Genomic DNA, 15,179 nt, shown 5'->3' on the forward strand with positions numbered 1-15,179 from the left:
AGGCATTCGCCATTAAAATTGCACTCACCAATTGGCATCTTGAGGGCGCCAAGCACCCTTTTGAAATATGGACTGATCACAAAAATTTGCAGGCACTCCGCACTCCCGCAAGTTGAATGGTAAACAGCTACAGTGGGCTCAGTTTTTCAGCCAATTCAATTTCATCCTAAATTTCTTCCCAGGCAAGAAAAACTTTCTTGCTGATGCCCTTTCACATTTACCCAGCACAACAGTAACCAAACTGAAGTGGTAGATAGAGTTTTCTCTGAAAAACAATTGGGACTGGCTTGTGTAACGCATAAACAGGCAGCAGCTCCAAAAGTGATAGTGCATTCTGATTTAAAAGAGGAACTGCTCCAGGCATTAGCTAACGATCCTTGGCTACAATGTAACAAAACTAAGCTCACTGAATTCAGTGGGTTTTGGTATTGCAATGACAAGCTATATATCCCAGAAAGCCTGCAAAAACAAATTTTGCAGCGCTCCCATGATAACAAAACCTCCAGACACTTTGCCTTCACCAAAACTCTGCACCTGGTGAGGCGACAATTTTGGTGGCCCACCTTAAGAGCTGATGTGCAAAGTTACATCCTCACATGTCCTGTCTGTGCCCAAGCTAAACGTAAAGGGGGGAAAATGCAAGGACCCATGGCTTCCCTTACTGACCTATGGAAAGAAATCACCATGGATTTTACAGTAGTTTTGCCCGAAAACAAAAATAAAAGTTATTTGGACTGTAATTGACTTGTTTTCCAAACAAGCACATTTTATACCATGTGCAAAAATTCCAACCGCACAGCAGCTATCCAAGCTCTTTTTACAACGTGTCTACCGCTTGCATGGATGTCTGGAGTGCATGATCTCCGATCGCGGGGTACAGTTCACTTCCAAATTCTGGAGGGCCTTCTTAAAGCTTCTTGGGGTGCAACGATCATTGAGCTGGTCAAACCATCTGCAGAAGGACGGATCGACTGAATGGGCTCAGGCTACTCTAGAGCAATTCTTATGCTGCTATATCAACTTCCACCAGGGTGACCGGGTGGACCTGCTCTCCTTCGCTGAGGTGGCTTACAATAATTTGGTTCACCAGAGCATGGGATTTTCCCCTTTTCAAGTGGTCTCTGGGCAAGAATTTGTCCCTATCCTGGAGCTACTGCTCAACCCCCCCAACTGTTCTGCTAGTGAATGCTGCGCTAAGGTTGCTTCTAACTGGCCAGTCATCAAGCAAGCTTTAACTCATGCATAGCAAATGTATAAAAAAATTGCTGACTGTAACAGAAGACCACAATGGGATATGAAAGTGGGGGACAATGTTTACCTTTCCACTAAGTTTCTTAAATCACACCAACCATCTACGAATCTGGGACCAAAATTTATTGGCCCTTTCCCAATTGTCAAAGTCATCAACTAAGTTACTGCGCAACTGCAACTTCCTCACAATTTAAAAAAGCTTCACTCTGTTTTCCATTAAAGTCTATTGAAACCTGAGATATACGCTTAGAGCAGCAAGAATAGATTATGCTGAATATTAGAAAAAGTTACAATTCTGACAATATCTGACTGGGAACTTATACTTGGAGAATATGCAGCAATGGGAAAAATTAACAGTATATAACAGTATATACAATAGATGTTTAACCAAATTTAAGCAAGAATTGTTCCCATACCTAAAAGACATCAGGCAGCTTGACATATATAATTACTTACACCCTGGCTTCCAAGGGGACCTAGACATCTACAAATATTGCAAATTAGCAGATGTATAAAAAGGAGGATGTCAGAAACCTAACAGTTATTTTAATTCTTTAATTTCTTTTTTCCTTTTCCTTTTTTTTCTTCCTACAGTACTTTCTGGTATTTTAATAGTTAAACCTCATTAAAATTGCTTTATTTTTTCCGTATGTATGTATGTATTTTATTTATTTATCAAATTTGTCACCGCCCATCTCCGACCGGAGGGACTCTGGGCAGTTCACAATACAGAACAATAAATATACAATAAAATTCTAATAAAATCCCTCTAAAACAATTTCTCAGCTACCCCAGCTCATAAAATTCAGATGGCTGTGATCTCCTTCAATCATTATGTAGGGGGGCACTTCAAGGCACTAGCCAACCCCAAGTATGTTGATTCTCCTCCCTGCCCCAAGCCCGGTGGCAGAGCCAGGTCTTCAACTTGTATGCATATATGTAATACAATGAAGACTTTAATATTAAGCAATCAATTTAAGATCAAAACCTTTATCATATAACAAATACTTTGATGCAATTCACAGTGGTTCTTTTTTCAATGTCATACTCAACTATGGATGAAAAAGTCAAATAACTTTATCTTTGTAATATTGATATCCTAAATTGTAATTAATATTGATAGAACACTTTTTTCTCTTCTTGACACTCTTAAGTTTTATAAATATGTTAATAATCTCCAATTAATATTGTATAAACATCACTGTATTGAAACAATATAATGTATCAAAAATTTTTTAAAAGAGAAACAATCCTTCAGTTTAAAGGAGAAGTATTTTGTCTATCTCTTTACCATAGTCTGGTTCATCATTTTTCCGTCTTCACTTAAGTGTGGAGGGAAATGCTGACCAAATCGGGCAGGTGAAGTTGTGTGGGGAAAGTCACATGAGGTGGAGGGTGGTGTGCACCAAAGGCAAAATGCGTAGATGTGGAGAAATGATGCATGGCTGGGCCAAGGACTGTTTTTGATGAGGCCTGGTCAGAAAAAAAAGGAGGTGAATTAGGACAAAAACTAACTTGCTTACATTTAAATTAGTTAATATGAATGGCATTTGTTTGTTTGTTTGATGCCTTCAAGTCAGTCTTGATTCCTGGCAACTGCCTGGACAGATTCCTGCAGTTTCCTTGGCAAGATTTCAGAAGTGGTTTGCCATTGCCTCCTTCCTAGGGCTGAGAGAAAGTGACTAGCTCAAGGTCACCCAGCTGGCCTCATGCCTAAAGTGGGACTAAAACTCACCATCTCCTGGTTTCTAGCCTGGTGTCTTAACCACTACACCAAACTGGCTTAGTAATTAATTTAGTACAGCTAAATTTTTCCCATGTATTTTAATTATTGTCCCCTTCTGTCCAATTAAAACAAGTTGTTTCTGAGAGGCTTGGAGGCCACATCCAAGGCCTAGGGGCATCCTCGTGGTCAAAAAAGTCAAAATGGCAGCCACAACTATGTGATCAAAGCCCTGCCTGCACAGGGGTATTCACCGTCTTACATTTTTTATGCTACCTGTCCACCACAATCCCCCTGACTTGGGTCTGCTTGGGCCTCAGGTTGTGCCCCTCTGACCTAGATAAAAGAAATAGAACATATTGGTCATAAGGCCGAGCTAATTTTGATTTAATATGATGGTCTAGTTCAGTGTTTCTTTAACTTTTTTCCTCTCACGACCCCTTCCCATTTTTAAAAATTATGGAGGACCCCAAAAGAGCTTTCATTTGTATGGGTTATATTTATCTATATTTACCTTATTAAAAATTAAAATTGATGCATTCACTGCTGCTACCACTTCTCACAATTGTTTGATGGGATTTAAATATTGTATTATTTTTCAGCAAAGGCTGGCAAATAATTTTGATTTCATGGATCCCTGAGAGGGCCTTGGGGGAACTCCAGGGGTCCTAGGGCCACACTGTAAGAAACACTGGTCTAGTTCATACCATCACAGAGAAATAGTCATGTTGCTATAAAAGACTGAATCTCAAATTACACAATTCCATTTTAATTTAACTTAGCATGTTGCATGAATCCTATGATAATCTTCTATCCAACATTACCTAATAATTTATGTTTTATCTTTGGACAGAGTCAAGGCCAATAAAATGCAAGCTATCTTTTCTATGAAGAGATCCAGAACATAAATTCAATTGTTCAGAGAAAGAGAGGGAGGGAGTAAAATCATCCTTCTGCATTTTACAACTTTATGTCTTGCCTCTTATTTTCTTTGCACCTAAACTTCCAAATTGTTTGTTATAGCCCAGATATGTGGTGCCTAAAAACACAAATTTATCAGTCTTCAAATATCCCATATTTCACTAGTGTTTTAACCTCTAGGTTCTTCCTTGAGTTCCCAAGATCCCTTGCAAAGTGACTTGTGTTTACCATTGTGTTATTTCTCAACAGCAATTCCTCACCCTCCCAGGGCCCCAGCTCTCCGAATGGGTATGCAGGCCTTTTTTGTGCACATCTGCTGCTGGGCAGGGTGAGTTTGGGAAAACTCAAGATACGTTTTCCATGGTAGCAACTTCCAGAGGAACGGCTGTATCAGTCTATAACCACCACCACCACCATGTAGCATCCACCATTCATGATCTCCCAATCCTTCACCAAGATGGCACCAACTAGACATATTGGGATTATGTTGTTGTTGTTGCATTATTTTTACATTTTTATCTCTTCTTTATTATATAGATATATTTTGGTCAACTCAAGGTGGCAAACATATCTAATACTCCTGCCTCCTGTCTTCCCCACAACAACCCTGAGAGGTGGGTTGGGCTGAGAGAGAGAGGCTGGCCCAAGGTCACCAGCTGGCTTTTGTGCCTGAGGGAGGCCTGGAACTCACCCTCCCCTGCTCTCTAGCCCAGCACCTGAATCACAACACCAAACTGGCCCTGTTCACATCTGCTGCTGTGATACGGGATGTGTTCTTTTCACATGATATATAAATACCAGGATAAGTGGGGAGATGAGGATCAAGAATGAGGCGAGAGATTGACCCCCCGCCCCGGTTTCTCCCAAAACTGATGTTGCCTGGCACTTGAGAACATACTTGTTCTGGCTTGAATCTTCTTTGCCGCCAGCTGTCACCCAAGCTGGCTCTTCTGAAATCTGCTTTGCCAGGTCAGTGGTACTCCCTGCCCAGCAGGGGGCGCCCCAAGACAGAATACAGAGAATATCTGCAGCAAGTTGGAAGGGTTGGGGAGATGAGGCCTGCCCAGTCACATCTGGTTACAGAGGATTTAAGCTTGCACAGGGTGCCCCTGGAAAGTCTTGTGAGCAAAAGCAACATGGAAATGAAGATGCTACCCCAGCAGAAGTGGTATGCATTGCAATATTTTGTTCAGGACTCAGTAAAAAGAAAAAAATCAACTTTGGGCATCTCTTGGCTCCTCTGGATTTTTGAGAACTTTTTTCAGCGCATGCCAAATGGTCGCTGTGTAGGGGGGCCTCTTCACCAAAGAGCTCCACAGCGGCTGTGGGTAGTTGTAAAATTCCATTTATCAGAAAGCAAGTTGGGGAGGCCCCTCTTGATTACTCAGAACTTCCTTCACCTCCTGTGGAAGGAGGATTGCTACATACTCCTGATTCGCTTTTAGCACCTGCATTTGCTTCTTATTGTTGCCTGCACATCTCATGATGCAGAAAAAAGCCTGAGAGATTCTGGAAGGGGAGAAGGAAGCACTCCACCTCCCCTCTCCAGCTACGCAGGGGGCTGGGGGCGGAATGGCCTCAGCGTGGTCCCAGTGCAAAATGCTCGCAGCTGCCAAGAGCGGTTGCTTTTTATCTCCCCGTTTTCCTTGCGAGGGGGATTGGTGGACTGGTCCCAGGTGGCGACAGAGTTCCGGGGGTTACTTTTGGTCAGGACTGCTGTGATTCAGTGCCGCCATTGCGTGCTGGAACGCTTGTCCAACTCACGCACCCACCCTCTTTGGCTAGGTCCACGCTCTCAGCATCTGAGTTTTTTTGAACGGATATTCATAACAACTCATCTACTTCCTTTTTCCACCATTGGAAAAAAGCTTTATCTGGCATATGTGTCTCCTTGAAGTCCTAAATAGTCAAAGATACTAATTCTGCAGGAAAAAAGAATCAACAACAGCCCAACGTGGGAGCATTTTGGATAGACTTCTCTTTGTTAAATAAACTTGCAAGTGGTATTTGTTTAGAACTAGAACAAAAAGACCAACACAATTAGAGGCCCCAGATCTTTAATTCCAAAAAAACCTTATGCTGATGAGAACAATTCAAATGGTTTTAGAAGAAACTATGTATTAACAGCAAGATATTTGCCTGCTGAGGTTGAATCATTATGTGTCATGCGCTGCCTACTACTGAGTAAAACACAGACACTGATTCAGGGAAGAGCAGGTTCAGGTTTATTTCAGCATAGTGCATAGCTAGAAAAAGCTGAGAGTGAAGGGAGCGCGCCGGTGCGGGGTTTAAATAGCCCGCGCCGGTCAGCGCCCCCCCACCTTGGGTTGTGTCATCCCCCCAAGTCCTGTATGCTTCATTGCCAGTAGGTGAGGGGTCACGGGGCCCCTGCTGGTGCCCCGGGCTTCGCTCATAATCGTTTTCTTCCTCCGGCCGGTGATTGCTGTCAGCTGGGCGATATCCGTTGCGTTCCTGCTGACAGCTTCAGGTGTGCCTCGTGATCCGCCCTGTCTTTGTCGTTCTTTCTTCCCCCTTTGTGTTCTAATGCCTGGTTCATCCGGCCGGGGTCGTTCCCTTCTCCTCGGGGTCTGTGTCTGTTGTTGTGCGTGCTTTGCTTATCTTTAAATCCCTTCCTCTAGTTTCCGAGGTATTGTCATGTGTGCCGTTGTGCTGATGCATTCAGCAAAACGGTGCTCATGACATACTGCCCCCCTTTCGAATAGTAGCCCCCCCCCGGCATTCCGGTTTTTCCCGGGAGAGCTGTCAAATTTCCCCCCCCCCCGCCGGAGTGCTTTTACCCCTCCCTTCGCTCCGCCCTCTACCTCGTGTCCATCTTTTGGGTGTGTTCCGAGTGCGCATGCCTCGACCACACCCTGCGAGTGCGCATGCCTCGACCACACCCTGCTTGTTCGTGCTCAGTTCGTGAGAGGAGGCGTGGCTGGTCGGGTGCTTTTCAGCTCCAGGTAGGATCCTTATCTTTTTGTTTTGTTGCTTGTTTATGTTGATGTTCGTCGTTTTGTCATGTGTGCATCCTGGGTGTTTGCCCCCTGGCGATGCACTTATGACCAATCTTCTCTCCCCAGTGGGCCCGGGGAGGGCGGGGGGAGGGTGAGTCCCAGGGGGGAGGAGGTCTACTCAAGTCGCAGGCTTGGGGGGGCCCTTCCCCTGGGGGCGAGGCAGGTGGGGGGGAGGCCCGAGGGGGGAAGTGTGTTCTAGGGGCCGGTTCGGCTGGGCACCCCTTTGGTTTGTCGGGGTACGTCGTGTGGAATGCCCGGGTCAGGTCCGGTGCCTTGACGTGTTGAGCCGCCACCCATTCTGGGTGGGGGAAGTGTTTCCATTTCACTAAGTAGTGTAGTGTGCCCCGTTGATGGCGGGAATCGAGTATTTCTTTTACGTCGAAATGTTGTTGGCCGTCAATCATCACTGGGGAGGGCAGAGGCGTGCTTGGGTGCCATCGGGAGGTGGTTGCTGGTTTCAGGAGGCTGCTGTGGAATACCGGGTGGAGTCTCCTTAGATTGTGCGGCAGGTCCAGGCGTACTGCCACTGGGTTCACTATCTGTGTTACCCGAAGCGGCCCGATATACTTAGGCCCCAGTTTCTTCGAGGGTTGAGGTGATTTCATAAATTTGGTGGATAGGTAAACCATATCCCCTGCCTGGAATGTCGGTTGCTGGCGCCGGTGCTTGTCGGCCTGTTCTTTGTAGGCCGACTGTGCTTCCTTCAGCGCTGCCGTGATTATTGGCCATGATTCCGCTATCTTCCGTCCCCAGTCACTAGCACCCACTTGGGGTCCCGGGGGTTGCGGTAGCTCCGGTATGGGTACGAACTTGCGCCCGGAGACTACTTCGAACGGGGTTTTCCCTGTACTTGTGTGAACGGCATTATTGTATGCGACTTCTGCGAACGGAAGCAGGTCGACCCAGTCGTCTTGGTGGTAATTGGTATATGAGCGTATGAATTGTTCTAGGGTGGCATTGAGGATCTCTGTGGCTCCGTCCGTCTGGGGATGCCAGGCCGTGGATAGGGCTTGTTGGGTCCCAATCAGTTTTAGGAAAGCCCGCCAGAATTTCGAGGTGAATTGTGTGCCCTGTCGGTCACCACACGTACGGGACATCCGTGTAACCTGTACACGTGTATAAGGAAGAGTTTAGCCAGTTGCTGGGCGGACGGGACTGATGAGCAGGGGATGAAGTGTGCTTGTTTCGAAAAGTAGTCTTTCACTACCCAAATGGTTGTTTTCTTCTGGCTGGGTGGGAGATCTACTATAAAATCCATGGAGATTTCCTCCCATGGTCGGGAGGGCTCCGCCACCGTTTGTAGGAGTCCCGGGGGCTTACCCGGTGCCCGTTTGGCCATAGCGCATATCGGGCAGGACGCTACGTAGGCCTTCACGTCCCATCTCAATGCGGGCCACCAGAATTGTGTTAGATGCAGGGTCTTTAGAAACCCGAAGTGTCCCGCTTGTTTGCTGTCGTGTGATCTGCGCAGGATCGCCTGGCGCTGCGAGTCTGGGACATATATTCTGCCTTCACCCCATGCTAAGTCCTGTGCCACCGTCACCTTGTCGGGGTTTGCTAGTAGCCATGGGTCAGTTTTGAGGGTGGCGGTGAGGTCCGCGCGTATTCCTCCTGGCAGTCGCGGGTGGCGCCGTCTGGTCGCTGGTTGGCTTGCCGTCGGTTGAGACGTGGGGTCGAGCTGTTTCTGAGCGCCGCTCCGGGTGGTCACAGCCATCCCCAGCTGGGAGGCGGATAGGACCGTCCCAATCATATCTGGGACGGGCTCTTCGTCTTGGGGCAGTCGGGAGAGGGCGTCAGCCAGGAAGTTCTTTTTGCCCGGCATGAACTTCAGTTGAAAGTTAAAGCGGCTGAAGAATTGGGCCCATCTGACCTGTTTCGGGCTGAGGCGTCTGGGCGTCCGGAGGGCCTCGAGGTTCCGGTGGTCTGTTCAGACCTCGAATGGTTGGGTGGCTCCTTCCAGTAGATGCCTCCATGTTTCTAGTGCCGATTTTACCGCGAACGCTTCCTTCTCCCATACGTGCCAGCGCCTTTCCGTCTCTGAGAATTTCCTCGACAGGTAGGCGCATGGCTTCAGGATTCCTGTAGGGTCCTTTTGGAGCAGTATGGCCCCCAGGGAGAAGTCTGAGGCGTCGACTTGGACCACGAACGGCTGTTCTGGGTCTGGATGTGCGAGGATTGGCTCCGTGGTGAACAGCGCTTTCAGCCTGTTGAACGCTGTCTGACACGCGGGAGTCCAATTTAGTACTGTCCCTGGGTTCTTGGCTCGCCGTGTGTCCCCAACTCCTTTAGTTTTGAGGAGGTCTGTTAGGGGGAGGGCTATCTCCGCGAACCCCCGTGCGAATGACCTGTAGAAATTCGCGAAGCCGAGGAAGCTTTGGAGTTGGCGCCTGTTACATGGGCGTTCCCAATTCACCACCGCCTCGACTTTTGCGGGGTCCATTTCTATGCCTTCCCCAGAGATTCGGTACCCCAGGTAGTCTAGGCGTGCTTTATGGAATTCGCACTTTGAGGGTTTGGCATAGAGTTTCGCCCTTCTTAGCTTCTCGAGGACTTGTCTGACTAGGGTTACGTGTTCTTCGTGCGTCTGGGTGTAGATGAGGACGTCATCTATGTAGACTAGTACCCCTTTGAACAGGTGTTCATGCAGTACCTCATTGATGAGCTGCATGAACACTCCCGGGGCCCCTGCTAGTCCGAATGGCAGCACCTTGTACTGAAAGGCGCCTAGGGGGCAGTTGAACGCTGTTTTCCATTCGTCCCCCTCCCTGATTCGGATCCGGTAATACGCCTCGCGAAGGTCCAGCTTGGAGAATACTCTACCCGTGGACAGGTGGGCATGTCTTTCACGAGGGGTAGGGGGTATTTATTGGATAGGGACGCCGCGTTGAGGCCCCGGTAGTCGGTGCAGAGCCGTAGGGTGCCGTCTTTTTTCTCCCGGAATAAGACGGACGCTCTGACCGGTGAGCATGCCGGCTCTATGAAACCCCTAGCCATAATGAGAATTTTGGTGCCCCTGTGCATGCACTTCCTCACATACGCACTGGCTTGTGTTGCACATACATTGGGGCATATACACACATACGCACCCACATGTGATGTGTGGTCTTAGTATATGTGGGAACAAACCTATTATGAATTGTAGATCACGTTATATGGCTTAGCAAGTTGTGCAAACTCACCCAATTGTGATTTTGTCAATAAACCATGGTTAAAGAAATGCCTAATTATAGCCACTCTGTAAACTGAGATCTTGCTATCTATCTAACCCTAACCCTTCCCATGGGTATCTATGGTTTGGGCAAATAATGTCATATATACCACAATGTCATTGAGTAAATGACATGAATTATGTAATTTGCATCAGTCACATAATGCGTGTGACATCTATAGGATATATATGAGGTCACTGGGGCTTCTTCTGGATACTTATGTCCCTAACTCCTTCAAGCCCCCCAAGCTAGTCTGGAGCTTCATATTTAGAAGCCTCAGACTTCAATTTTATCCCCACACGCCCTACACACCAGGGAGTAATACTGAAGTAAAGAGATTGAGTAGATTAATGAAAGTTTATGCTGGACTTTAGACATCACTACTTCACTTCCCTTCTTCTATGCACAGCTGCTTAATGTGAAGTTGACCAGAGATGGCTACCATCTTGGTTGTCTGGAAAATGACCAATGTAACCCAGGTTTCTTGCAGGTTACAAAGTTTTAAGTTTAGGCTCCCTAAGGTAGTGCTGCTTCAGATCCATTTGATACAGCATTCTACACATTTTGGTTAATTGCTGAGTGTGTTGATAGGATAAAACTCTGGCATGTTTGGTCACACAAACACTGCCAGTGTGTCCCCAGTTGCAAGATTTGATGGAAGATTCAACTCCTTCCATGGTCTCATGCCCATACAGAGGTTGAGTTCATACAACGTGTGAACCACAAAGTAGCCAAGCACATTTTGTAGTGGTGTATAGCACAAGGCCAGCTCTTCCATTTACACTATAGTTCAGTATGTTGTATGAATCCAGGAACCGGGTTGAGCAAGCATGTTGTGGAAACATGATCAGTGAAATCTTTTCTATGATCAAGACTGCAAGGCCAGCTGATGAACAGAATTTATCTGCAGTTCTTGGTGGAAGATTTTGTCATTGCAGGACAGGCTGATAAACTTAAAGATAGGAGACTTCAGTGACCTAACTGAAGAGCAGAAGGAAAGCATCTAATGGAAGTTAACTTTAGACAAGGTTATTGAGCCAATGTGAGCCCAAGAAGCATCCAAAGTGCACATAAAAATCTCCTTCCTGGGCTTGCACTTTGTAGGGCAAAGGGCATCAGAGGCTGGCCAAGAACACCCCCCCTTACATACACACACCACCCAAACAGCTGGGAGGTGAGAGAACCTGGATTAGGATGCCCCATACAGGCCTGTCTTCATGATGCCACTGCAAGGGAGCTGTCAGAAGAGCCAGATTCAAGGCATCGGGACATCCCAGAAACCACACGATCCTTTCCTCCCACTTCTCTGGTTTTAAGAGCCATTTCTCCTAGGAGTAGTTTGGGTGGAGGGGGAAAAACAGAGGCTATCCTGCCCTGGCCAGAATAACATTCTCCTGACGAAGCATTTCCCCAGAGATGAGACAAAATGTACAGAGAAGGGAAGAGGCCTCACTGTTTTTATGGTTTCGTTTCCTTCTCAATATTCAGGGCTGGCACAGACGCAAATTTTCCTTTTTAAAATCTGTCTCCTTTTGGAGAGAAGCAGCACTTTTGTACTGCACAGAAGCCCTTTGCTTCATGTCTTGTAAATTATTTCCCCCTTAGAGCACAAAGTTTTTCTGCATTCAGAAGCACACACTTCCAGAGCCTTATGGAAAACTAAACGGGCATTTTTGTTGCTTGCTAAATACCATGTGACTTGCTTCTTGGTTATCTTAAATTGCTGTTGTCCAGGGGACTGATAGAGCCTTGATGGTGTCACGTGTTGGACACAAATGACATAATTTATGGCATTTGTGCAACAGTTTCATGTTCCACATGATGACACTTGCTCTCTACTGCAGACCCTTTACCTGTGTGATGTGTAGTTGGCCAATTACTTGTTACAGACTATACTAACCATTGTTTGTTTTAATTGTGATCTGAGCCATAGTGGCCAGGTTCATACAGACAACTGAACCAATGGCTGGGATCACAAAGCATCCCACAGCTAAATCAGTCAAGTCATTTAATGGCTTAATATGATGTCAGAATCCAACCCAACCCAACTCTTTAAAGCAGGGTGTCTCAACCAGGGTTCCGTGGCACCCTGGGGGTTCCCTGGGAGATTTATTTAAAACATTCTTTCAGATTTGGGCAACTTCATATGAAAGAGATAAGTTTCATTCTTTATTTTTAGTTTAAGAAGCATATATACAGGCCTACGCATGAATATCATAATTTTGTAACTTCTGGCCTGTATTTGAGCCAGAATGTGCAGGGGTTCCCTGAGGCCTGAAAAATATTTCAAGGGTTCCTCCAGGGTCAAAAAGTTGGGAAAAGCTGCTTTGAAGTGACAAACAGCTCTCATTAGATGAAATACTTGAATCCCATTCAACAAGCAACTTAACTCCTCCCATTCCAGGGTTTTGATAAAGCACCAAGTAAGTAAGTATTTAGAGCAGTGTTTTTCAACCTTGGCAGCTTGAAGATGTGTGGACTTCAATTCCCAGAATTCCCCAGCCAGCAAGCTGGCTGATTTAGGACTCCCAAGATTTATGACCTCCAGGATCAGCTTAGCATCATCCCCACTCTCTCCTGCCTCTTGATCAGGGCTGCAGCAGTAAGAACCAAGTTTTCACTCCTCCGGTCCGGCAGGAGAAGAGGTGGGTTGAACTTCTCAAAAATCTTGGATCCTGGTCTGAATTGCTTACAGCCCCCTCTGCCATGAGAGGCCCTTCAGTTTTGAAGCAGCCTTTCTCTTCTCCACCCACCTCCCACCATGGTGGTTCCCAGCCGTATAACTGACACCCCCCACCTCACTCCCATCCCCGTCAATCTGACCCTGCAAAATTTTCCATTTTATATTCACTGAAATCTTGGCATTGCCTGGAGTAGAGGAATCAAGGGCAGGGTTTTGTTTGCTTGCTTGCTTGCTTGCACTGGAAGAACGGAGCTGGGCTTGCATAATTTATTAATCTAGGCTGAAACAGGGTTGGGCAGTCTGTGGCTCAAATCTTGGCGTATTGCATGAGCCAGGTGATGGGTGATGCCGCAACATGATTTGGACGGGAATTCCAGCAATGGTGTTTTGCTCAGTGTACTGCCTGAATGGAGCCTTTTTAAGGTGGGAGGTGGCACCTCGCTGCGTCACCCCCCCACCCCACCCCGGTGGAGTACCAAGAGGGGATGGAGCAGTTCATGAACGGACAGCCTGCGGAAACGTCCCCAGGGTAGTCCTTGGGGAGGATGGGTGCTTGGGCATATGCTGATAATCCCCTCACGGAAGGGAAGGGGAGAAATAAATAAATCTTTCGGGAGGAAGATGCAAAAATCTGAGAAATGGATGGCAGCCAGGCTCAAGACAGCCAAAGAAAGACACCCCTTGCACAAGAAAGGTGTCGTCAGTTCCCATCTAAGAATAAAAGTGTGCAGAGGGGGTGAGGGAAGAGCAGAGAAAGGGCATTTCTGGGGAGGCAGCTGTGCTCCACAGAGCCGATTTCTGACAGAATTCAGTTCTCCCTAAGAACAGGAGAATCCTTCTGCGGCAGCAAACCATCGTGGGCAAAGGTGCCATCAGGCTCCTCCTGATGTTTTGCCACCATGGACTAACATGGCTCTCCTCCAAGAACTTGGTGTGAGATTTATTCTTACAGGATCAGAATAGCAAATGTCCTCCTGTACCTGGGGCCTGAAACACAGAAGTTGCTAGGATCCTTTCCTTACGGCTTCCTAACCTTCTGGCGGCAGCATTAATTCGAGGTCTCCTCCCTTCCACCTCTGCTGCAGAGACCAGGGGTTAGAGCCATTCTATCTCCACGGGTTTTTCTGCCCTCCCCCCAGGTGTCTCTGTGTGTTTATGTATGTAAGTGTAAATGCACGTGTGTGTAAAAGGGGCCAAAGGGAGGGCCAGCCGGCCATGTCTTCCTCCCATCTAGAGTGGCTCTGCACACATTCTGGCCAGGAGAGGCCATCTTTCCCAAAGAGGAAGCGGTGGCCAGTTGCCAAGGAGGCAGTTTAGATACTGGCCGTGGGGCCAGTGAAGGCCGTTCCCATCTGCTGGATGGTCTGGTGCCCCCTCCCCCACACAGGCGGCTCCCTCCGGCTTGTGTCCCACAAGCTGCTGCTGCTGTGCAGCTGCAGCTGCTACGGTTACACAACTCCTGCTGACTGGGCCAGGGTTTGTACGTGGCATAATCTAGGGTTTGCTAGTCTGTAGTGTTTTCATGACATGCTTACCCCGGTTCAACTGACCAGGCTGCCTGGGTTCCTACAACTTGCTAGGCTAAAGTGGGATTAACCAATTTGTAGCTGAGTTGCCTAGCAACCTGGTTGTCTGACTTAGTTGCCTAGGAACACCCCCATGTGTTGTATGAACACGGCCACTACAGACATCCTCTTTGCTGGAGGGTCTGGCCCAGGACAAAAGGCTATGCCTGACTAGGCTGGGCTGTGGTGGCACATGCCCTTGGTAGGTAGGCCAGCATCCCAGAGCAAAAGCCAGACTGAGCCAGGGCTGGGAGGGTTCTGTTCCATGCTCAGTGGAGACTGTGTTGGACTGCAGTTAACGGGAAGAGTCTCCATGTAGTGAATCGTGACTGCCTTGAAGGCAGGATTACGTAACACATGAAGCATGCAGCCTTACATCACCCCCCCCCAACCATTTATGGATGCCCCACCCGCATGGCATCGCCTTTGCTTTATCCCCAGCCCACAGTGGAGGCAGGTCAGCTTTAGCTGTTCCCTTCTCAAGATTTCCCTCTTCTCCTGACAATTTTTGCACATTTCACCAATAATGTGGTTGCTGACCTGCTCAGAGGTTGGAAACTGCCCAGCTCCTACTGGCTAGTTCAGGCTGCTGCAGGCCAGCCCCTCCCTCCCTCCCTCCCTCTGCTGGGCACTGTCCCCTTGACCATTTTGGCTGGGCTGCAGCAGGGGCGGCCGGGCACCCGGTTTCCAGAGTGGCAAGCTGAAGCACTGGTCAGGCCTTACGAGGGCTCCTGACGCAACTCTAACAATGAAACACAGATAGCTTTGTTTCAAAAAAGAGCTAGACCTGTTTTTTAGAAAAAGTTCAGC

This window comes from Candoia aspera, chromosome 12 (genome assembly GCF_035149785.1).
Source record: "Candoia aspera isolate rCanAsp1 chromosome 12, rCanAsp1.hap2, whole genome shotgun sequence".
NCBI lineage: Eukaryota > Metazoa > Chordata > Lepidosauria > Squamata > Boidae > Candoia > Candoia aspera.